Source organism: Cuculus canorus, chromosome Z (assembly GCF_017976375.1).
Source record: "Cuculus canorus isolate bCucCan1 chromosome Z, bCucCan1.pri, whole genome shotgun sequence".
NCBI classification, from domain to species: Eukaryota; Metazoa; Chordata; class Aves; order Cuculiformes; family Cuculidae; genus Cuculus; species Cuculus canorus.
The window spans coordinates 66779051-66800170 of NC_071441.1; the positions used below are offsets into that span (position 1 = coordinate 66779051).

The 21120-nt window shown below is 44.5% G+C and overlaps 1 protein-coding gene across 4 annotated transcripts in view; it reads left to right on the forward strand.

The window, feature by feature from the left end:
- The first annotated feature begins 1725 nt into the window (after positions 1 to 1725).
- PDZD2 (PDZ domain containing 2) overlaps positions 1726 to 21120 on the forward strand; it is a 213479-nt gene continuing 194084 nt past the window's right edge. For 2 of the 4 annotated variants that reach the window (XM_054055047.1, XM_054055049.1), the window contains exons 1-2: positions 1765 to 1781; positions 12964 to 13026. The gene's annotated coding sequence lies outside the window, so the exon portion shown is untranslated. Of the gene's footprint in view, positions 1782 to 12963; positions 13027 to 21120 lie in introns of all 4 variants that reach the window. The other 2 variants (XM_054055050.1, XM_054055048.1) reach the window with 2 other exon arrangements.

The following is a 21120-nucleotide window of genomic DNA, read 5'->3' on the forward strand; positions in this document are numbered from 1 at the left end:
CAAATTGGTTTGTACTGAAATGTCATGGAATTGTATGCTGGATTAACCTCATCCCTGCAGGGAACCACCTAATGGGATTGCACTTTAGCATGAAGACACCGGATATAAAACGGCAGGATGCAGTTCTCTTCAGTGCTGCTTGGTTAACTGTGACCTGGCATGGTGTTAGCATGCCTATAAACTGGAGAGGGGCAGATTTAGAGGAATAAGAAGGAATTTCTTCACTATGAGAGTGGTGAGGCACTGGCAGAGGTCACCCAGGGAAGCTGTGGCTGCCCCATCCCTGGAGGTGTTCAAGGACAGGTTGGATGGGGCCATGAACAGCCTGGGCTGGTGAGAGGTGTCCTTGCCCATGGCAGGGGGGTTGGAGCTGAATGATCTTTAAGGTTCCTTCCAACCTGAACTATTCTAAGATTCTATGATTCTATGTTTGCTGACAGCTCTGATAGAGAAAAGAGCACGCTGCTTGTTGGGAGCTGCTCTGCTGCCAGTCCTAGCAGCTATTACTTGCTCTCTGTGCCTGGGATTTCCTCACTGAAACAAGGTCACCGACAGGAATCACACACCTATATTTTTTGTACCTCATCCCAGAGTTCAGCAGCGTGGAAGGCGTCGTCATCTTTTTTTCTCTCATTGCATGCCATGGCCTGGCAAACACCACTGAAAACCTCCCTGCTCCGCACAGAGAGTGGTTGAGAATGCACTCTGCAATGCTATTTTGTTTGCATGGAAGTATTCTGCATTTGCAAAATAATTCAGCTCAACTAACAGCATCCTTTGCATGCTGAAGAGTCTTAAGGCGCTGCCCGGTACCTTGCGCAGAGCCTGTGACTGCAACAAGTGCCTCTAGACAGCCCTTCGCTTTAAATGCTGGGCTTGATTTAGTTATCAGCCCAGATACTGCCGTCACGAGCAATCACCCTCAAAGCAGTGATAGGCAGAGCATCTGGGCCAAATTGTAACGTGATTACCTGACACAGTCTTTAATAAAGACAATACTTTAGAGACACTTGGGTTGATCTGAAGATTTTTCTTTTTCTTTCTTTTTTTTTTTTTTTAATTTAATTTTAGCACAGCTCTACTGGAAACGCATTCCCTGGGCCTTGTATGGGGCCATGAGTCAGGAAGGGACTATGGCTAGAAGGAAAACAGAGCCTCTGAGCTGACCATTCACTTTTGCCGTGCCTGGGAAAAGTAAACCTGGAAAAACAACTGTACATTTTAGAATGTATTTCGTTTTAATAGTCTTAAGTTATTAAGCGGGTACACATCCCACTGGCTTCCTGCAGGGGGATGAACACCCCCCCCGCCCCGGTCCCCTGGGGATAGAGCCCCCAGGATGATGGGGTACGCATCCCACTGACCTCCTGCAGGGCATGATGCAGGAAGCGAAAAGAGGAACTTTTTAAAATTAAAGGAGGATACTTTTAGCTCATTAAAAAAAAAAAAAAAAAAAGAGTAGTTCACTGTTCATTTAAATCCCCTTTGGAACAAGCGCTGCCTGCTGAGCGAGAAGAGAAGATAAAAGCGATACAAGGAAAACACTGAAGGGACTTAAAAAAATCCCGACGCGCTCGAGAAGATCGCAATCCCCCACGGAACCAGGAGGGCTGCTCGGAGACCCCCAGCATCCCCCGTTCCCGGGGAACCCTCCCGGGCGGGACTTGCGAGCACCGCCCCCCGCGGGATCCCCGGGGCCGCCCCCGCCGCTCGCTGCGGGCCGGGAGCCGAGCCGGGCCGGGACCGGGCTGCCCCGGGGACGCCGGGTCCGTCCCGACCAGGTGAGCGGGGAGCGGGGGCTGCGGGGACCGCGCTGTGGCGGAGGAACGGGGGCGGGGATGGCATCCCCGGGGCAGCCGGGCTGCGCCTCCCGGGGATCGGGGGGTGCCTCCCGCGTAACTCCTGGGCTCCATCCCCCGGGAATCAGAGGGGTGCAGCCCTCTGCGGGGGTAGGGGGGCAGTGGCATGCGTACCCCATCACCCTGGGGGCTCCATCCCCAGGGAATTAGAGGGTTCTTCGTGCAGTAGGGTCAGTGGGATGTGTACCCCTTCATCCTGGGGACTCCATCCCCAGGGAACTAGAGAGTTGCATCCTTGCTGCAAGAAGTCTGTGGGATGTGTACCCCATCATCTTGGGGGGCTGCATCCCCCGGGCAGCAGGGGGACTCACCCCTCTGCAGGGGGTCTGTGGGGTGCATACCCTATCATCTTGAAGGCTCCATCCCCAGGAAACCAGAGGGTTGCACGACCCTTGCAGGAGGTCAGTGAGATGTGTACCCCATCACCCTGGAGGCTCCATCTCCCAGGGATCCGGGGGGATTCATCCACTTACAGGGGGTCAGTGGGATGCATACCCCATCCTCCTGGGGACTCTGTCCCCCGGGGACCAGGGGACTCACACCCCTGCAGTGGGATGCGTAATGCATCATCTTGGGGACTCCATCCTCCAGGGACCAGAAGCGTGCATTCCTTCTGCAGGAATTTAGTGGGATATGTACCATATTGTCCTGTGGGCTCCATTCCTGGGGGGGTTGGTGGCACGCGTTCTACCTGCAGGAGGTAAGTGGGGTGCATACCTCATCGTTCTGGGTGCTCCATCCCCTGAGTACCAGAGGAGTGCATCATCCCCTCGAGGAAGTCAATAGGATGCGTACCCCATCATCCTGTGGTCTGCATCCCCAGGGAACTAGAGGGGTGCATCCCTCCTACAGGAGGTCAGTGACATGAGTACCTCATCATCCTGGAGGCTCTATCCCCAGGATTTTGGTTGGGTGCATTCCACGCGGAGCTGGTGGGGTGAAGGACTCCATGCCCAGGGGTCTGTGGGGTGCATCTCTTTGTAGATCAATGACCTAGGCATCACTAGGGTCTGTCACTCTGGGATCAGTGGGGTTTCATTTCTTTGAGGATCAGTGGGGTACATCCCCTGGTCTGGGAGTGAATGCAGGATCTCTGCCCCGACCTTGCCTTGCTGATCCTGGTGTGTGTATGTGAAGGGCTAGGGTCAGCTCCATCATCTGCTGAGACGCTTGGTGCTATCTCCCCATGCTGTGGATTAGGTCATGTCGTGACAAAACATGTTACTGTCTTGCTGTGCAGCAGGGCCTGGGGATATAAGCAAGAGGGGTGGCAGTCACATAAAAACAACCCCCCCTCCCTTTCCTTTAATAAAATCAGACAGCATGAAACATCTGGCTGATTTCCCCCCCGCTCCCCCCCAATCATCAGAAAGTAGTTCTCTGTGTCATTAAATACTCCTGTCCACACAAAGCAGGCTGTGATATATGCAGCGTTGTAAGCCTGGGAGCAGTTATGGATGAGGTACGTCAGAGGAAAACATGAAGAGCTGCCCGCAAACTCTGAAGTTAACTGTGCTGCCTCTCCTTCAGGTAGCCTGGGGTGTTCTCCTAAATCTGTCTCAGTTTGTAACTATCTGACCTGACCATTATACATGGCTCTGATGCCCCTTTGAAGGTGCCATAAAGCTATAAATGGGCTTAATATAGCCCATCCCATTAACCTCGGTGCTTTACTTTGGTAGCCTTTTAATGAACTGCAGTGCTCATGAATTTCTCTCAGCGGGCTGTCAGATCTTCTCTGCTTCTGCCTAGGGAAAGCGCAGTGAGTCTGTGTGAGAGGAGACGTCCCCAAGCCGCCTTAGCTCCCTCATCCCTGGCCACTGTGGGAGTTGGTTGGGGATTAACACAGAGGGTAGGTGCACTCTGGCCAACGCAGTGGCTGTGGCCTCAAGCACCGTCCCCAGCGTCCCTGCACTTGCCTTTTGATTTTACTAGAGTCATCAGGGCTGCTGGCAAAAGGGCACCAGGAATGGCTGTGAGCAGTCTTGTCAAAACACTCCAACTGCTTTGATCTAAGTTCCTCTGTCTTCATTTTAAGGCAAAACGTAATGCTTGTATGCCCTCTGCAACCTTCACTTTCATGTTCAGGATGCACATCCTTGCAAATATTGCGCTAATCCCTCAAGATGATTCACAAACTTTGCCATTTGTGGAGTGTCTTCTCTCTCTCTTGCACGAGGCTTGCACTGGACAAATTGTCTTCTGGGTAGCCAAAGCTCACAGTGCGCCTGCAATATTACTGAGGTAATAATTTTCTGAAAAACAAAATGCTTGAATGCAAATAGAATGCAAAATGTGTCTTTGATGTCTGTCTTCTTTAAAATCATTCAGTGCTTAGCCTGGAGGAAACCTATTTTTTCACTTTTACAAAACTCATGAACGTTTTACAGAAGCAGGATGAGTTTTTTTTTTTTCTTTTTGTCTAAAAGAAGAGCTGTAAGTCTTTCTATTTTCATGACACGAGGTCTTTTTTTTTTTGTGTTCTCTCTACAATGTTGATGGGATTGCTAAAATCTTGACATGCAAGTAGATGTTTAGTCTGGTTTACCAACTCCTTGAGCTGGCGAAGAAAGTTGCCAGCAGCTCTCCCAGCGGCACAGCAGGGCTGAGCCCAGCCCGGGGAGGTGCAGGAGTCCCGAGACAGAAATTAAGACTGGTTCTCTTAACTGAGACAAACTAGGGAGAAAAGGTCAAAGTCCAAGTAGCATGGTAAAGTTTTTCTTAGGAACGCAGAGAGCTGCAGCTATTTCATTTGGCAGGTACCTACTGCAGAGCTCATTTGGCAATGCCAGTGACATCAAACCTCGATGTCGTAAGGGCCAAATTTAAAGGGTGTTGCGTGTCTTCATGATATTGTCGTGGGTGGCTTGATAGCTTTTCAGTAGCTTTATGGAACGAAGAAACAGCTCTGGGCAGGAGCTGGGTGCAGAGTGCACAGCGTGTGTTGCAAGGTAGGAAGAGACTTTAATGTAAGGTCCATCTGCCTTAGCTCATCCGTACACGCGTTGTGAAATGTTTTGTTCCAGTTAAGTAAAACTCTTCTCCACTTCCTGCCTTTAAAATCCAAGTCATGACATCTGTGAAAAAATAACTTGTTTTTTTATTATTGTTTTAATTATAGTTCTTGTACGCAGCACACTTTGTCTCTTGAAAGGTCAAGTTGACTTGCCCCAAATGCAAAGCTGAGGATTTTGTCTGAGTAATATGTAAGTTCTTGTAATGCAGGCACATTTCTAAATTGATTCTGATTGTTATTAATAAAAGTAACTTTCTATGTTATATTTATGCACTTTTCTATACTAAATAACATCACTGTCTTCAGCATAGGGCTCCTTGTTTTGCTGGGTATCCTGCAGCTGTTAATAGGTGTTTTGCAGATCATTATTACCTTAAATGGGTTCAAACCACTAATAAGCTCAATTAGACAAATGCAAAATTAAACCAAAACCCTGAAGTTTTAACTGGCAACATTAAGTCAGGAAACGCAGAGGCTGAGGCTCCAACAGCAATATTAACTTGGCTGCAATACACATCCTCTAAGCTCTTTTATGGCATACATCTCATAATGTAAACAGGAATAAGCACGTAGATTAATGCATGCAGAGACAGAGTAGAAAAGACTATTTTTCTGAATTTGACCCTGTTGTCCATTTGACAGCTGGTTCTTAACGTAGAGCTGGGGAAAGCCTGGTGCTGCCTTACGCCGTGCTGGGCAGCGCGTCCAGCACTGTCACCCAATTGCTAATGGAGTGAAAACAACAGCAGTGAATGAGTAACTCAGGCTTTGTTTCTGTTGAAACAATACCATTGTAGTGAACTGCATTTTGTTCCCAAAAGTCTGTGAGTTGTACTATTTATGATCATTATGCATTGCCTCTTTCGTTATTCCCAAGTGGCGTGTCTGGCCGTGCTGGGGCTCCTGGGGTTGTAATGAAGTGCAGTGGCTCCACTTTGGTGAGTCTCAGCTTTCTGCTTGTATTACCCATGCATTACAGTAACAGCTCTCCTGGCTAGTTTTAACTAGATCATGCACAAAAGTGATTACGTGAATGTTGTATTTTAATACAGATCTGCAATGGACCAAGCAGTATTGCTCTTTGTATTATGTTGTCTTAATTAAAAACGGTGATATTAATGCATTTCACTAAATTGATAAATTTAGCCTGAAGGTCAAATAGTCTAATCTGACTTTCACCATGTCACAAGACATTATATCTCGTGCATTTACCACCATACTGAGCTGGAGATTTGCATGCAATGTGGTGTCATCTAGGGCAAAGTGTGTGGTCCTTCAGCAGCAGCTTCCAAAAATGACAGAGGTTGTTCGGGTGAATAAAATTAATTTGTAGTTACACTCCAAGATAAAATAATTATCCTTTTCGGTTTAAAAAGAGGTCCTAATCTAATGTCAATACACAGATATTGCTGCCTTGCTTTGACATTGTAAAGCTTTGCAAGGGAGATGAAAGCAGCTCTAATTCTGCAATCTAATACTTCTCCTGTTATACCTGCCTAATTGCACTGGCTCCTCTTTGGTGCAATCTCCCAAAGACGCTGCGGTAAGCCATGCCAATTGTGCTTTAATTTAATTACTGTTTTATTTGGCCACCATTTTATTAACTTTCTCTGCAGTGTTAGACCGTTTGCAAAGGGGATTAGTACCTGGGTGGGTTACAGCATTTATTCTGTGTGCTTAATCTAAATTCTTCTTGAAATTGAATTGTACTAAACTAATTTGACAAAACTTTTAAATTTTGTTAAAGCTGCTTCTGATAATTGATTTTTTTTCCAAGTAACTGTGCTTATTAAAATTATCATGATTCACACAGTCAGAATGGTTCAGATCAAACAGAGCGTCTGGATCCCACTGGGTTTTGTGTTTGGCTGTTTCTGCTTCATAAGAAATGAAGGTAGGCACCACTCTGGGGCCTTCTATGGACAACCAGGGCCAGTTGTTCTCTCTCAGCTCTCAGAAATGAAGCAGTACCTGTTAGGATTTGTGCTGGAGGAGTTACCAGAAAGAACAGCATTGAAAAAGGAGAAAAGCATAGAAAATGGCCTCTCACTACATTAAAGAGTTGTGAAACTTCTGCCATTCTGCCAAAAAACCCCTGTAATTTTACAGGGTAGAACCATCTTACCTTGTCTGACTAGGAAAGAGACCTATTCAATGTTATATTTTAATCATATACAACACAAAGACTTTTGCTGTGCTGTTTAAAATCCAACCTTCTTTCAGCCTGTGTTCTGCTGGGATGTTTTCATCCAAAATGGACTGCTGAGGTTGATGAGAGCAGTCTGAAAAAGCAGCTCTAACCTTCCTTCCTGACACTTCAATAGTGACATCCACTGTGGGAAACTAGGGCATAAATGCATTAACACTTGTCACTGGGAAGAAAATCCTCTCGTCTCCATGATGAGCACCAGAAGAGAGTGATTCTTAGATTCATGATACAAATTGGTTCATTATTTATTTCAATCAAAGTCTGTAGGTGCTGTTATAATGAAAAATTAAAGCGCACTTTGCAGAATATGTGCGAGCTGACACCGTGCCATCCCCAAAGCCTTCCCTGACCTACAAAACAGAGGAGAGCTTTGATGCTCACGTCACTCTTTGCAAAGTCTTGGACAAACAGGCTTTGCCTAGAAGTTTGACAGAGGTAAGACCTATTAAAACAGACGCTGAACCCACTCTGTTCACTGTTGCCTTCCAGGGAAAACATCCTGCCATTGCCTCCTGAGACTTACACATCTGCACAAGAGCAAGCCAGCTGCTTGGTCTTCTGTAAATAATTTGGCGTTCTCTAGATATCATCTTACCAGTTCTATCATCACATTGCAAGTTGTCTGTAAGTTCGGCAGTGCTCTTGTCTTCTCAGCCTTCAAGGCAGACGGGTAAACTACAGCATTTGCCCTGCTGGAGCAGGGTTTCTCGATGCTTCCAGCTGTCCACAAATATAACAGCTAAATAAAAGATAAATAAATCAGTAAATATGATCTGACTGTAGGAAGGGGTTAACACACTACTGCTTCTCTCTTTGCTCCCACGGCAAAAGCAATTGTCTAGTTGCATGGGGTAATAAATTCTAGCTTTAGTAGCATGTTCTGTATTCTACTGGTTGTGGTGGTCTTCGGACGACCAAGGAGTTATCTGTTGGGATATTTGTATATTTCTTAATGCAACTAAAGATCAAAAAGAGACTTCAAAATAGTATGAGTTTTGAGAGAGCTTCTGTCCAAAGTCTGTACAAAAAGACAACCCACAACAGCTTTGCTTACTTAATGCAAGCCTGACGCTCTCATGCAAGTGGTGCTGCTCCAGCAACTCTTTGGTTTCCCCTGTGCTGGTGGAAGAGGGTGAAGTGGAACCATGGCACCCACCTCTGCTCATTGTAGTGCCTGCCTGTCAGCCCATCAGTTTTAATCGGGGCTGACAGGAGATCTGGTGGCAGCTGACCTCTTGTTAAAGTCTGAAGTCCCTGTCTCATCTGAACTCAGTTCCCATCATGAAAGATGTCAGATGACTATTGGGACAGGTATTAAACATTAACCGTTAACCAGCTGTTTGGCTTTAAAATATTAATCCTAGTTTTATGTTTTTACCTGTTTTACCCAGTGTGCCTGGGTTTGAAGGACTTGAGATGTTCATGAGTTAGAGCTACCTATCTTGTGGTCATCTGTATCCCAAATCTGCAGTGCTAGTTTCCAGCTTTCAAGCCCTCCTCTTAGGTATTTCGGCTAGGAACATGCTCACTATGTTTACTGAGGAATACAAACATGTGAGTGGGCTGACTTCATGTTAACTTTCAGTTTGCCTTCCAGGCTCCCTGCAGCATAAGTTGTATTACCCATCTTCCTCACCCTTTACTTCTAGTCTTTGCTGCTGAAAAGGAAAGCATCTCATCTGGAGGTGCATAGTATGGAGCCACCGTCCTCCATATGGGTTGTATGTAGGTCCTCCCCTTCTTGGGGTGAGGAAGTGAGCAGAGAGACATCTTTGTGTGATGGGGCTCAGGCTTCGAGATGAGATGAGGCATATCCTATTCCAGCAGCAGTCCATCTCCCCTCGTGTGGAGTAACAGACATCCTCTCCTTTCTCCTCTGAATAAAAACACAAGCATTTCTATATGGGAAATCTGTCTCTTAACTCAGCTGGACATAAATAAATGCAACAAACAAATGGGTGGCACTGTTCCAAAATGTACAGTTATGCCGGCTGGTGTGCTGTCGCTGCTGTCAGGTGCAGGGCTGTGGGGAGCAGGGTGTGATGGACTTGTTTTGGCCTGCAGCCTTGTCTTTCCGTCCATGTTCACATGCTCATCAAAGGATTTAAACCTCCCTACAGTGAGTAGTCTTAAGTGCGGTGAATCACAGCTCCTGGGATAGAAAAGGCCTGCTGGGTCACCTAGCCCATTGCTTTGCTTTCGGAAAGATCCTTCCTAATTAAAGCACGACTGGTGATTGCAAGATATCTTGTTTGGGTGGTTTAATAAATTGCCATCCTCTCTGCAAAAGTGAAAGTGTATTTACTAACATGGCTCTAATTCAAATGTCTGTGGTTATGTTTGCATTGATCATACAGACAACGCACACAAATTTTATTTCTTGGTGGTTTTAGGCTTATTTTCTTTTTTCCTTCCTGCTGTATCTGTTCCACTATACACTATGTGATAGAAATTTCTTGATGTTTGATTGCCTGTCACTCAAGTGCTATTTTACATATAGAGATATATGAATTAAAATGGTCTTCCTCCTCCAATTAACTTTGATACTGGAGGGTGAGATATTAGTATTTTGTCTGGAGAACATTCCACTAAATCATTTGGTACTTTACACGTTTATTTACCTTTAAATATACTCAAAGTTAAAAGCAATGGCCTGTAGATAGAACTGAATAGAGCAATCATTGTCAGAGCTGTAAGGCTGGCTGGCTGAGGTGCTCCAGGCATGGATGAGAGCTCCAGTCTGATGGATGTGAAATCATCGATTGTACACTGCCAAAGAGAAGATGACTGCCCTCTTGTCATGTGTATCTTGGGACCTGAGGTAGGGAAAGGTTTAGATATCACAGCTGCAGTTGTCCCAGATGAACAATTTCTAGAAGTTTATTTGTTAGTCCTAAGACCCATATCTCCTACATGGTTCTTTTGAGGATGTGGGCAAGCATCAAAAATGGTATCTCAGCTTGAGAGACACATGGAAACTCATTAGAATTGATATTCCTTGTTTAGAGTAGTCCTTTAATACAACAGTAGCTTTTCATGTGTACAGAGACTTTGGACAAATGGAATCTGTGGAAGCCTTGCTTTGAAACAGCCTGCTTTGTGATTAATGATTTTATCTGGTGCCTTTTAATACCACCTGAGATGAGATGAAAGCTCAGAAGTAGTGGTTCTGATAGGGTGCAGGAAACGTTACTGGTTGGAATATATGATGTGACATCCTTTCATGTCTCTTCTCAACTTCATGGGGGATAATCCTGCCTCAGGGTGGGGATGGCTTTAAATCTGATAGAGCTTGGATTAGATGCCAACTGAATTAGGCACCTGATCTAAAGTGAGTATAACTATTCATTTGGATCTTGTAAGCATACAAAGAACTATTAAAAAAAAAAGTTAGGAAACTTTTTGAACTTTATGTACTATTAGATAGTCAAGACCGTGGGTATTATTTTTGCTGCTGGCAATGATACTGCCATGGGCTTGTATTCGTAGGACAATACGTGGATCCATTGATTTCTGTTGTGAATGGGAGGGAAAGGTCTGCAACTGGTTCTACTTAGCTCTTCTAAGACCAATTATGTTAATATTTTTTTTTTAATTGTTAGTTGACACTTGCACTCATTGAAGGCTCCAAACACAACAGAAATGGCTGTTAGTCTGTCAAAACTGAACTTGAGCTTTTCTATGGAAGACCTAATATTTGCCTTAGAAACACTCAGTTTCATTTCGGTCTGTAATTGCCTGGAGTTTGCCTGGCTGCATAGACAGGTGAAAGTGATTGATATGTCAAGTCCATTGTGTAAGGTGTGTAAGTTGTGTTAAGTGTCAACATCCATTATTTGTGGGAAAAAAGTGATCCATTGGGGCCAGTTTCTGCTCCAGCCAGAGCAAACCTGGAACAAAACCCTGTGGCTTTTACAGTCATCTTTTTTTTTGTCAGCTTGCACTTCTATTTATTTTATGAAGCTGCTGGCACAACAGCAGCAGTTTGTTCTTCCTCTGCCACAAACAGAAACTTTGTGTTTGCTAGGAGGTGCAGCTGCAACCTGTAGTTGGCAATTTATATTGAGGGGCAAACTGCAATTCCAATTGACATGAGGCACTTTTTGTGTCTTAAATAAGAACTTATTTAAATGAAAACAGGATAAAAAACAATTGAGAGTCTTTTTGGAAGACCACCTAGTTCATACATGGTCTGGCAGGGATGTACACAAGCTTGTCTGTGTTTTGGAAAGGTGACCCTTCACAATGGCATCCCTTATCTCCTTCACAAAACTGCTCAGCAGATTCACTGTTCCCCTTAACCCTGGCCAGATTTTGAGGGAAGTGTGAGAGAGGTGGTCTAGCTTGTGTTGATACAAAGTGAATGTAGATTTTTCTGAGACCTGTTTGTTTCAATGAAGAATGTGTAGGAATAGTTTGTTCCGGTGCGTCCATGGGTGATGGGCATAAGCTTGGCAGAATTAATCTTCTCCCTGTGCTAACAGTCCTCTTGCTACGTAGTGCTGTGCATCACAGGAGCCCAAACTGCTGTCCAAAATATGAGTATAAAGGTGGTCTCGGGAGCTCTACGTGCCTCGTAGTTTTCTGGTATTTGTAATCCCTCTCTTGCTCCCCTGTTGCTGTGAAGGAAAGCAAAACAGTCAGGAGACACCCATTATGTGCTTGAGAAACAATGAAAGTTTATGGTATTGGAAATGCTGCTGAATCATGAAAACGAAAGGGAAAAGATAGATCTGGGGAAAAAAAATATTTTTCCATTTCTTACATAGTGTTTATCAGCAATGGATGGAAAATTATTTCACTCAATGCTGTGAATTTTGCTTGTGCTTATAAAAGCACTGTGTTTTTTTTTTTTAAAGCTTTCTTTTGAATATTATGGCCAACATAATTTCACAGCTAGATTTATTCATCTCAGTTAAATGCAACAGACAAAATCCACACAAAACAACTGCTTAATATTATAAGCAGCTTGCATAAACATGAATTATTAAGGTCACAAAAGCTCCTAGAAACCAGCAGAAATGAGTGCACAGTTGCATTTTTTTTTAAAAAAAACCCATGCATTAATTAATAAGGGCTTAGTGCCCAGTCTGTTTCTCCCCCCTGCCTCCATCAGATTTTGCTACCATCAAATAGAGGGGGGAAGTGTCACTTCTCTCTCTCCTCCCCCTCTTTTCTTTGTCCAGAAGCATTGAAAGGTGCCAGACATGAGCCTACACAAGTCCATCATTCACAGCTGTGATATCCTTAAATGCCCAGGCGGATTGTGTTGAGGGTGTCACAACACAAAAGCACCCTCCAGAACACCCAGGGGTTTCGTTTAATTTCTTTCTGGACTGCCTGCTAGGGTGGGAGCAGGCACCTGAAGTTGAGGGGCTGGGAGCTAAAGAGCAGTCACGTTCACATGTTTGGGCAATGCAGAGAGGGCAAAGTGCTCACAGAAGGAGCATAGAAGAGGAGAAAGCCATGAGGGGGATGTGGCAGTAGCTAGAGGTCCTGTCCTTCCTCGGGAAATGCCTCTCATCACAGTTTGTGTATGTTTGGACATCATGTCTCCTGTTGGTCCCCTCCACTTGATGTGGGCATAGGCAGCACACAGTGGCCACAATGCCTCTGGGCATTGGTGCTGTGGCACCATTTGTAAGGAGCTCCTCTCCATCCCTTTCCGGCACAGGAAAGAATAACAATGGCTTGACTGCAAAATGAAATATGTGGGCTACTGTGATGGAGCGGCCAAACCCTTCTTGTATGGAGAGTAAAGTCAAAATGCATATAAATATATGTGAAGGTCAACACTGGGAGATGTTTGCAGCAATGAGTTGAAGAAGAAAAATAACAAGAATAGAGTGATGTTCCTTTTTTTCAATTAATTATTTCAGTTATGATGCTGGCTGGAGTGGAAGAAAGTCAGATTGAGGAAGGAAGAGGCTGCAGTGACTGAGGTGAGAGACGAGGAGAATTGTGATGGCAGGTGATGCTGAGTGTGGGTGGTGGAGAAAGGCTAAATCTCAGTGATCTGCAGGAAGAAGTAGCTCAGAGTAGACAGCTTATTCATGGGAATCTGTGTTTGGGAGAGTGGTTGTCTTCAGAGATGGTCCTATAATATCGTAAATATTAAGAGGCAGGAATCACAGAATCACAGAATCACAAGGTTGGAAAGGACCCATTGGATCATCGAGTCCAACCATTCCTAACACTCCCTAAACCATGTCCCTAAGCACTTCATCCACTCGTTCCTTAAACACCTCCAGGGAAGGCGACTCGACCACCTCCCTGGGCAGCTGTTCCAGTGCCCAATGACTCTTACTGTGAAGAATTTTTTTCTGATATCCAACCTGAACCTCCCCTGACGGAGCTTCAGGCCATTCCCCCCTGTCCTGTCCCCTGTCACTTGGGAGAAGAGGCCAGCTCCCTCCTCTCCACAACCTCCTTTCAGGTACTTGTAGAGATTAATAAGGTCTCCCCTCAGCCTCCTCTTCTCCAGGCTAAACAACCCCAGCTCTCTCAGCCGCTCCTCGTAAGACTTGTTCTCCAGCCCCCTCACCAGCTTTGTTGCTCTTCTCTGGACACGCTCCAGAGCCTCAACATCCTTCTTGTGGTGAGGGGCCCAGGACTGAACACAGTATTCAAGGTGCAGTCTCACCAGTGCTGAGTACAGGGGGAGAATAACCTCCCTGGACCTGCTGGTGACCCCATTTCTGATACAAGCCAAGATGCCGTTGGCCTTCTTGGCCACCTGGGCACACTGCTGGCTCATGTTCAGTCGGCTGTCAACCAGCACCCCCAGGTCCTTCTCTTCCGTGCAGCTCTCCAGCCATTCTTCCCCCAGTCTGTAGCGCTGCATAGGGTTGTTGTGCCCCAAGTGCAGGACCCGGCATTTGGCCTTGTTAAACCTCATGCCATTGGTCTCGGCCCAGCAGTCCAGCCTGTTCAGATCCCTTTGCAGAGCCTCCCTACCCTCCAGCAGATCCACACTTCCTCCCAGCTTAGTGTCATCTGCAAACTTGCTGAGGAAGCAAACATGTATAAGAGGGCTGAGTGTTGGAATACTAGAGACAGCAATAGGCTTGAGATTTTCTTACCTGGTTTGTACTGTAAGTAAAGGCAGATACCCCTCTGTGCTTGTCATGAGTCAGTGTGGAGACAAAGACCGATGGTTGGTAACTCTTCTGTGTGCAGTTATGGCATCAGCAGAAGAAACTCAGATAGCCAGGATCTGGATTATTGAGCTCCAAAGAGACAAAACCAATATTTTTCTGCCTTGCTGGGTTTTAGTGATTTCACTTTTGCTTCCTGGCCTGATGAAATATAAAGCAAATGTCAAGACATCAAGTGTGGTCTTTTAAAAAAATTCCTAGGTACCACACCTTCTCCTTACCCACAAGGAATCTGATTTCTGCAGCCACTGAAGAAACAGTTCAAGGAGAGATAAATGTTAAAGCCAGTATTCAAATGCTTCTCGTTTGGGGCTAATACCTAGTTTTAACTTACCAAACAGCAAAAAGGTTCTTTTGGATGAATTTTGAGGGAGGAGCTGCCTGCTCTGTGTGTGAGATAGGACACAAAGGCCATGGTGCAAACAGTTACCTTGTGGAGTAGTGCTTATGGAGGCAGCCTTGTTAAACAGCAGGAAAAATGTTTGTCCCGTGCTTCATTCCAGCATAGTTTCTGAAAATAACTAGTCAGGGCTGCTTTTGATATATAATAAAAAAACTCTTAGCAACAAAGGGGCTTTAAAACAAGAAAAGAGTTGACATGTTTGTTAATACACAGGGTAGCAGCACATTAATTTAAGGCATGCTTTGTAGGTTTTTTTTTAAATGAAATGAGGACACTAATTAAAATTAATCCGTTTATAAATGTTTCCACATCCAAATTTAAAGCGTAAATAAAACATCCACCCTGTCTATCTCTTTTCTTATCCTGAGACAGTACAGACTATGTAACCTTTAACTGTTTAAGGTAATGAGAAGAGAAAGCTGTCTTAAATGATTTACTAAAAGATATAAAACTTGCTTGCACAGTGGAGATGGCTTTTAAAGAGTGGGGGAGATGGCAGCGGGAATGTTGGGAGTGCTTCAAAATCATCTTTAATGCTTGCCCCTGGGACCAAAAGTTAAGTGAATTCATTGCTGTGTATTTTATAATGTGAATTATCACTCTTAAGATATGCACATCCAAGAAAGCAGCCAACAGACAGCTTGTTTTCATGAGAGGAGTGGGAATGGAGGGCAGGAAGGCAGCCAGGGAGATAAAGTGCTCAGGTGTGCAGCTCCCAAACCCAGAAAGGATTTGCATTGGCAGAATAGCGCAACCAGAGAGGTGGCCAAGTAGATCAGATAGACCACTACACAAGGATGCTATATTAGACTAATATCTGTGATTCAAAAAAAAAGAAAAAAAAAAGGGGCTTATGGCAAAGAAACTCTTTGAAGTTTTAGTTCTGTGACACTTGAGACTGCAGCGTTGTCAACGCTGAAGATTTTATTCTTTGCCTTGTTTAAAAAGGAAGCTAAACATGACCTTGAGTCTACAATTGGTACCTCCTCAATGTATGTTAATTAGTAAAGAGTGTGAGAAAAGTAGTACAGCTGCTGAGGGAACTATGTATTCTAATTTTTTGATGTGTTCCAGATATTATCAATTGTGCCTACAAATCTTTTGTGCAGTCGTGGTTGTGTGGATGTTGCTAGTGTGAGTGCAGTCATGCACTATATTAAGGTATTTGCACATATAGTCTTGGCAAAACTGTAAGAAACCCCACAACACCGCCACAAACAACCAAAGAAACCCCCCTATAGATGGTATTTTAAACTGTAACATAAACTGTGTGTCTCTGCTCTGCCTCAGGCCATGCAGAAGGAAAGAGAAAGCACGGGCAGGTCTGTTGTGTGTGAGCATGCTCCCCTCTGTTTTCACATGCAGATTTTTAATAGGAAACGCATGCATCTCTGCTTCTTGTCAGTCCTGTCCCCTCAATGTTTTGCATTTCTCACTATCTTCTATTGGTTTCCTGCTCTTTTGTCCTGTTGTCTGTTAGTTATAAACTTTCCAGCCTGAAATCTGCCCACCACTCCAGCTCCCAGACCTCTCTGCCAGCAGCTGTAGACAAATTGAAGGTAGGAGGAGAAAAAAAACCCATAGCAAAATGTGCAAACCAAAACTGTTCTCTCTTGGGAAGGGGTGGCTTGCTGTGGCTCTCCTGTAGATGTGAACGAGCAAGGAGTTTCTGTTCAGTGAATTAGCAGGTTGGCAGTTTAGATAAAGAGTTGTTACCAGCAGTGTTTGTACTCTAAATATTTATCTGTAGTGTGCAGGCTTATTGTTCCACCTTTACCAGAGAAGTCATGCCAGATAGGAGATTTGAGCCCTCTTTTTCTCCAAGGCTAATGGGGTTTAGCTTCATGATAGCAAGTTTGCAGCTTCTAAACTAATTTGCTGGGATCTGCTATTTTAAGCTGTGCTCCTGGTAATCAGTCTCCTTTTGGAAAGCCATGAAGAGACAAATGGTGTCATTGCAGGAGTTAGGGTTTCACTGGGTGTTTGCTCAGGATCTTCTTTCTCCCTGGGTGCAACCATGGAAGGTGGGGGAAGCGCAGGATGACATGGCTAGGGACTTGCACTCCACCTCCCTAGAGAATTAAAGGATTTCTTGTTGCAGAAAGCAACTTCTTCATGGGGCAATGATGGTTGGTTTTTTTTTTGTCCGATGTGCTCTGTTGTCTATTTTAAAGAGCTGTGCAAAATGACTTCTTTGCTTCCAACCACGGATTCACAACTGCTAACCACCCACCGTACAGCTGCTAATGCAGAGATTATCTCCACAGCCAACAGCTTTAAGTAATCAAACAGAGATAATTTTACCTCTGTGACCCAACGAATAAACGCCAGAATCAGGAAAAAAATCTCTCGCCCACACAATCCTACACAGGTTTTCAAGGACAGAGTAAAGGCTTACATCAAAACCAGCAGCAGCGACAAGGTCATTGGGTTTCTCCTGTTTTGGGTTGATGGTAAGGTATGGCTCTACAGTGGTGTAGGGCACTGGCAGGAGGTCACAATGCTCCCTAACCTGATGAGACCATCTCTTGGTGCTGCTGCAAAAGACATTAAATGAGTAGAGCGTACACTGAAAGCTGTGTATACAGTCCTGCTTTTACAGGAAAATTTGTGGCTTGGAATGGCTTTCGTTAATGACTTCAGCCTCTAACTTTCTTTTCTTCTGAAGAACAGACATTTCTCACAACTATCAGGGGTTTAGTAGCATTCAGAAAATACAACTGTAACAAATTTTAGCATTACATCTGTGGCTTCCTTCTCACTGACCTATCTCTGCCAATGTTGAGAAAGAAAAAAATTCTAGCCCGCAAGTTACGTAAAAAACCCATATCTTTTTACACTTTAAAAGTATGTTTCTTTTTGTTTTTATTTCCCAGGTCAGCTGATCATGACCATTTTATTAAAAATTGGGTTTTAGCCTTTTTTTCGTTGGTAAATTCTAGCTGCTCAGAGCTTCTCTTATTTTTCCTGCCCTTTTCTCCTTTGTTCTAGGAAACTGATTTCCTTTTTCCTGCTATTAAGGATACTTAGCATGTTGTCATTGGGAAGCAGCGCTCATTTCTTCATGGAAAGAAGCTGCTTAATGTTTCATGTGTTACAGTGAATAATTAAATAAAGAAAAATATCTAAGCCCATAAAAGTAGCTGGCAGCTGAAAGAGAGAAAGCATTTGCAGTCTGCTGGGGAAAAGTGACACTCCTGGCCTGGTGTCTTAAACCACAAGGGTAAGGTTTAAAAATGAATGTCTGGCATGACATTCAAAAAATCTGGATTTTTCGACTTTCCATACATTTATAACATTAATCTTTTATTGTTATATTCTTGAGCTATTGGCTGTGAGAACAGAGCTGAAATTGATGGGGGCTAAAGAAAACTAGGCTGGTAGGTGAAATGAAGTGTCTGCAGGGACCACGACCTTGTGAACTGCCAGGGATGGAAAGGCTGTCGGCACTCAGGCAGGCAGGGAGCTTGGCAGCCTGATAGTGTATGGCACTAGTGGGCTTCATGTAGGATGTCTAAACAAGGGGTTTTATTGGCCTTTATAGTCTTTTTCACCCTTTCCAGGCTGCCACAGTCATTGTCTCTTTTCTTTTGATTTTATAACAAATCTTAAGCCACAACTATTAGGCTCTGCAGAGATGAGATGAAAACCTGGGAAGATGGGACTTCTCTGCTGAGAGCTGGGAGAGAGATGACTGCCATGGCCATGCATTTTTTCTTTTTAAATAAATCCAGAACTGAACTGTAATTTTGCAATGACCTTTGCTATTTTACAAAATGACATCAAACACCTGCATCCTCACGGCAGCAGGAGCATTGTTGTAACAGTGATTGAAGGTTCAGTTACAAATAGGGATGTGATTTTCATGTTTGGTTTTGGTTTATTTTTCCCTTATCTAGTTTTTCACTGCACATATCATCTCAAACTGATAACATGCTTTGGCAGAATTCGCTGAGACCAGAAACGGATCAAAGCTTCTGCAAAGCAATAGCTCCCAGTGCCACTGCACATCCCTTGGAGTTTGGTTAGTGTTAGTTCCATCAGCTGGGGTAGGAGCATTTGTGTTCTTTCTCTATGGTCTGTATGCTGGGATGTGTAGACACATTATTTGTGTCTGTGTCTTTGCACTGCCTTTTGCATTTTCCTCTCTGCGTGTTCTATGCAGCTCTGGCTGCAGTGGGGACACAGTGAGCAGGACTGTGCTGATGCCCTGTACTGCTGTGAGTTACAGATGTGTATCTGTTATGCTTGATACACACTGGAATGACTGCTCTAGCAACCAGAGGACATCTAGCAGCCCTATACTGCTTTCATTTCGTTGTACTGCCCGCACTGACTCTGACCTGACCTCTGCTAAGAGTGGAAGATTAGGTCCAATTTCTCTTGTAGCAAACCAGTGTGAGGTTAGGGAGCTGTTGCAGCATCCCAGAGAGTATCCAAAATGAGGAGAAAGGGGACTTTTTGCTTCCAAAAAGACAGTCACAAATTCTTGTTGAGGGCTGGGCTGGATCAACACTGTTAACACTTCTGCTGGCTTATCTGTGTGCTGCTAGAGTAGTGGCTGTTTAGATAACGTCTGGCAGCTCTTCCCAAAACTGACAGAATCTGCACCAGGTGGCTTATACTTGATAAGACATACAGAAAAGATGAGAAAGGGTTTGAGGGAAAATGTGGATTTTAAATACCGCCTCTTGCACTCCTCTCTGGTAGCGCACAGTGTGTGATTGGCTGCATGGCAGAAAGGATAGTGGCATTTTAAATGTGCTGCTGATTCTGCTGGCTTAGACTTTTCCTGCAGACTTGATTCAGCAAGGTACATAACCACACATCTTGTCTGAATCATACGAATACTGCTACCTAAATTAGTGACACTCTTCCTGCGGTTCATTTAAGATGCGTGGTTGCAGTGCGACCCAATTTCTGTTGAAACAGGTGGAAGAATTTCCCACTATTCTGATAAACTCAGATTAGGTCCTAAATATGATTAACCCTTTGGGTGCCTGTATTGATGTCTGCTTATCATGGTACCGTGTACTGAGAGTGGTACAAATGCTGGCATGAACTGCACTGTCCAAAATGCTGTCTTCTTGGTGGACTGAAAGAAGTACACTAACACTCCCAGCCCCAAAAGTGCTGCAGTTTATCTTAGAATAACAGGATAAAATCATTAAGGTTGGAAAAGACTTATGATCATCCAGGCCAACCATCAGCCCAACACCACCATGCCTACTAAATCTTCTGATGCTGCTCTGCATTATTACCTGTTTACTCCCCTGCCTCGTCTACTCTTAATTTTGAGAAACTGAATTTTCTCTGTGCATGAGTAACAGGTAAGAGGAGTCACTGGCTCGAGAGCTCTGGTGTCGGTAAGAGTGCAATGGCAGCCAGACTGGGAAATCCAGTAACCCTGGTACCACTGACCTGAGGATTAAACCCATCTCACTGAAACATAAGCCTAGGCCGCCAAATTGCCTGTAATAAGCTTTAAAGAACTGGGAATAAAACCATGCATGCGTTTATTTCCTTTGCAGCAACTTTTTAGCTGGAGGCTCTTAAATTGCTGCAGCAATGAATGGAGAGGCCCCGTAAGAGATCTGGCAGTACTCAGCTGTACTCCCGGATCCTATTCTTGGGATTCTGTTTGTTTGTCATCTGGATTAAAGGGATTAAAGACTTAACCTTTGTACAGCCTTTCAAATAATAACATTTTTGTACTCCTACTGTGTGTCAGGGTAACATTCCCCTCTTCCCTCCCCCACAGTTTTCATGATATGACTAAAGATCTGAAAGTGGACAGATTTATGTAAATGTAAAGTCAAGTCCTGTGCTTTAAACCCCCATAAATTTAGCGCAGCGTCCTGGTTCTTTTTCATCCAGTGGTGTTGGTGGGTCCAGGGCAGGGTAACCTCTTCAACCACCCGTCCTGAGTACTGGGAGCGGTCTGTGGTGGTGGGGAGCTGCTGCCTGAGCTGGCAGCTCCTCATCCAGCCACCACGCCTCTGGGCTGTGTTTTTTTGTAATCAGAAATAAAATTTACACTGCCAGATGGGACCCTGCTGCACGTCAATCTGTCACACATAGGCTGGCAGTGGCAGTCCTTCACCTCCTGCTCTGGAGCGGCTTTTTTTTCAATAGGTTTCAGAGATTTGCAGTTTGCAGCATAGACCTTTGAGTGAGTGGCAGTGGCTTTTTTTTCAGCTTTGCTTTTAGGATTATTCCAACAGTGACTAAAGTTTCTAAAAGCATCCAAGTGATTTAAGGAATTTATTGTCATCTGTGAAAAAAGACTAAAATCATATTGGCTTTATGAGGAACTCAAGAGCTGTCTTTAGCTTCAGCATTTTATCTCATCCCTGTGTGTATTCCTCAAGCGATTAAGGGAAGACCCAAGGCCACCTTTGGGACCAGCCATTCCCATTTGCCGGTATGCCATCTGCAGGCATGTCCAGGACTTGCTTTCCTCATCACAGCTCAAT